Raw genomic sequence first — 4342 nt, forward strand, 5'->3', positions numbered from 1 at the left:
GCCAGCCCAGGTGGGATGCCCAGCGCGGAAACCTCGGAGCTCGTCACGCTCGCCAGGAGGAGGGAGAGAGCCCCAAGCCCTCTGCAGTCGTGGGGTGCGAAGTCGACTTTGGTGACTCAGTCTTGACAGGGAAATGGGGGGCTCCCCTGACTGTGCTGTTACAGCCCACTTACCGGAATCACTGTTTTTTGTTTGTTTGTTTGTTTGAATAAGGCCATCCTCAAATACTGAAAATATCTGTGTCTTTAAAGTGACTTAATTCTGTTTCATGATGGGCGAAGTAACTTGCTTCTAGGTGTGTATGCTTGAAAAGAAAAGAGGCTGTGTATATGCCTTTTTGCAGTTGTGTTTATTTTTATGACTGATGCTGTCTATTTTATCTTAACTTTTAGAAAAGTGTCCTTCAAGTAATTGTGAATATCTTACACTTCTGTGATGTTCTTCTGATAAGCAGGTTTTAGGAACTAAGAGTTGCAGGTGGGCTTTTCTGGTTTTGAAATGTTGGTGTTAGGATGATTCTTTCTCATGAATGTCTTATCCTTGTGAAGGAAAATAAACCAAATTATGACATGGAAAAAAAAAAGCTAAAAAAATACAACAAAGAATAAATCTAATAAAAGAGAGGCAAGGTATCAACATAGAAAACTAAAGAGAATTAAGAGAAATCAAAGAATATCTAAATAAAAAGCAGAATGTCTATATCAGAAGATTCATTATAAACACACTAATTCTTCCTAAATTAACCCATAGTTTCAATGCAATCTCAAAAACATGCCAGAAAGGTTATGAGTATTTGTGTATGTGTGTGTCTGTATAACTTGACAAGCTGATTCTAAATTTATATAGAATTACAAAGGACCGTGAATATCCAAAAACTTTCTTAAAATTTTGTTTGTTTTGTTTTGAGTTGGAGTCTCACTCTGTTGCCCAGACTAATGTGCAGTGGCACACTCACAGTCACTGCAGCCTTGACCTGCGGGGCTCAGACGATACTTCTGCCTCAGCCTTTCAAATAGCTGGAACCACAGGTATGCACAAGCAAGCATGTCTAATTTTTTTATTTATTATAGAGATGAGGTCTTGCCAAGTTGCCCACTCTGGTCTCAAACCCCTGGGCTCAGGCAATCCTCTTTCCTCTACCTCTCAAAATGCTGGTATTACAGACGTGAGCCACTGTTCCTGGCCAAGTCTTTTAAATTAACAGTTTTGAAACAATTGGATATTCCCACAGCGGGGAAAAATAAATCTGGTCCATATTTCATACCATAAGGAAAAATTAATTGCAGCTCTAAATACATAAAACAAAATATAAAGCTTATAGAATATAGCATAAGGATTATCTTCAGGACTTTAGAATAGGGAAAGTTGTTTTTTTTTTTGAGTTGGAGTGTCACTCTGTCACCTAGACTGGAGTGCAGTGGCACACTCACAGCAACCTCAGCGTCGACCTGCTGGGCTCCAGCGATCCTTCCACCTCAGCCTTCCAAGTGGCTGGAACTACAGGCATGCACTACCACACCCGGCTAATTTTTTATCTATTGTAGAGACGAGGTCTCGCCAAGTTGCCTGGGCTGGTCTCAAACCTGCGGGCTCAGGCAATCCACTCTCCTCTGCCTCCCAAAGTGCTGGGATTACAGGCTGAGCCACCAAGCCCAGCTACTATGATTCTTAATGAGCATGGCTGTGTTCCAATAACACCTTCATTTGCAAAAGCAGGTGAGCTTTTGTGCACCAAGAAGACTCAAGGAAGTGAAAAGACATTCCACAGAATGGAAAAGAAAAAAAGTCTGCAAATCATTTATCTGACAGGGGACTTGTATCCAGAATGTGTAAATAAAACTCTTACAACTCAGCAATAAAAAGACAACCAGGCTGGGCGCGGTGACTCCAGCCTGTAATCCCAGCACTTTGGGAGGCTGAGGTGAGGGAACTGCCTGAGCCCACGGGTTCGAGAACAGCCTAGGCACCTTGGCGAGACATCATCTCTACAATAGATCAGAAAATTAGCCTGGCATGATAGTGTGCACCTGTAGTTCCGGCTGCTTGGAAGGCTGGGACAGAAGGATCACCTGAGCCCAGCAGGTCGATGCTGGAGTGGCCGTGAGTGTGCCACTGCACTCCAACCTGGGCAACACAGTGAGACTCCAGCTCCAAAAAAACAAAGACCACCCAAGTATAAAACGGGCAACGCAGCTAGCAGGATCAGTGATGTCAGATGCAAAATGCCAGGCCTGCAGCACAAGCGTGGAGGCGGCCACAAATTCCATTTCAAGGCATCTCTGAGCCCACAGAGCAGACACCGTGAGCAAAGCTCACCGTCTCAAGTTGAAAAAATTAATGGACAAGAAGTTATCGAAATTAAATGATGGCAGACATGCCTAAGGAATACTGTGGGATTTGATCCCTTTGTGAATGTTGTGATAGGTTCACATGTGGAGATGGCAACTAGCGGGCAGCAGAACAATAAACGGGGAAATGGTATCTTCATGTTAGCAGCTTTGGAACGGGTATAAATGGCTTTTATGTAGAGAAGTCCGTATCCTCTCTCCAAAGGGTCTTTTTACTATGATGTAAAAGTTGGGTCATGTACATTTTGTATTAAACATTTTACTTAAAAAAAAAAAAATCCTCAGAGGGAAATGTTTTGCCATTGTGGACGAGGTGAAACAAAAACGGCAGAAGTGACTGGGCTCAGTGGCTCAGCCTGCAATCCCAGCACTTTGGGAAGTTGAGGCAAGTGGATTGCCTAAGTCCACAGGTTTGAGACCAGCCAGGCAACTTGGCGAGACCTCGTGTCTACAATAAAATCAAAAAATTAGCCGGGCGTGGTGGTGCAGGCCTGTAGCTCCGGCTACTTGGAAGGCTGAGGAGAAGGATCACTGGAGCCCAGCAGGGCGACGCTGGGGCTGGCCATGAGCGTGCCACTGCATTCCAGCCTGGGCGACAGAGTGAGACTCTGACTCAAAAAAAAAAAAAAGCAGAAGCACTAAAAGGCATTATTATTCAGAAACTGCCCTGAGCAGTGGAAAAAGCATCTCAATAGGTATATTGCATCAAACGGAGAGTGCTTTGAAGGTGACTGAAGTGTAAACACTTTTTTTTTTTTTTTTTTTAAGTCAGAATCTTACTCCATCACCCAGGCTGGAGTGCAGTGGCATGCTCATGGCCATCCCAGTATTGACCTGTTGGGCTCAAGTGATCCTTCCACCTCAGCCTTGCAAGTAACCGGAACTACAGACATGCACTACCACACCCAGCTAATTTTTTGATATATTGTAGTGAGAAGGTTTCACCAAGTTGCCCAGGCTGATCTCAAACCCCTGAGCTCAGGCAATCCTCACACCTCTGTCTCCCAAAGTGCTGGGATTACAGGCTTGAGTCACTGCACCCGGCCTAAACACAAATTTTTATAAAGTCTGGGTTTTTTGAGGTCCCCCATGTTTATGTATATATAATACAGATCCTGTATCTCTTTTTAACCTATCTATTGTAGAAAAACTGCCTGTTGCATGACAAGAGTGACACCATCTTGAAGTGAAACTGCCATGATGACCAATGTGTGACTCCTGCATACCCAGGTATTTCCATTGCATAGATCAGCCCTCAAAAAAGATGCTTGTCTAATCTTCCTCTGGTAACAAGTTTCACAAGAAAGTCTGAGGCATGGCTGGGTGTGGTGGCTCACGTCTGTAATCCCAGCACTTTGGGAGGCAGAGTTGAGAGGATTACCTGAGTCCAGGGGTTCAAGACCAGCCTGGGCAACTTGGCAAGACCTCATCTCTACAATAAATAAATAAATAAATATGAACTGGGCATGGTAGTGTGTACCTACAGTTCCAGCTACTTGGAAGGATCGCTGGAGCCTAGCAGGTTGACGCTGGAGTGACTGTGAGTGTGCCACTGCATTCCAGCCTGGGTGACAGAATGAGACTTCAACTCAAAAAAAAAAAAAAAAGCTTGCTATAAAAAGGACACTTTCTGGAGAGCAGGGATCCACTGTCTCGTGCCTGCCTGAGACATGGCTTCTATTTGTAAGTCCCTACTAAATGATTCTTTCTGAGAAACTGGATTTGTCAGCCTCTTTTTTCAGCCTTTGGGGGAAGGTTTGCATGTAACTGTCCATCATCCATCTATAGCTATCCATCCATTTTTCTGTCTTATTGCTTCATGCCTAACAAAACAAGACTCAGAGAGGTTAGGTTACTGACATTTGCCACATAGAAGGCAATCAACAAGGCTAACATCTTGTATTCTGGCTACTTTCATAAACTTTCCAGTTAAATTTACTGCTTGATTTTTATAGTTTTAAAAAATTATTTGTATCCATATTCCAGGTTATTTT

General features: G+C 43.5%; 1 pseudogene; it reads left to right on the top strand.

The window, feature by feature from the left end:
* The first annotated feature begins 15 nt into the window (after positions 1-15).
* On the top strand, positions 16-2513 carry LOC110594729 (annotated as a pseudogene).
* Positions 2514-4342: the final 1829 nt, after the last annotated feature.

This window comes from Carlito syrichta, unplaced genomic scaffold (genome assembly GCF_000164805.1).
Source record: "Carlito syrichta isolate Samal-C Ts95f unplaced genomic scaffold, Tarsius_syrichta-2.0.1 Scaffold55413, whole genome shotgun sequence".
NCBI classification, from domain to species: Eukaryota; Metazoa; Chordata; class Mammalia; order Primates; family Tarsiidae; genus Carlito; species Carlito syrichta.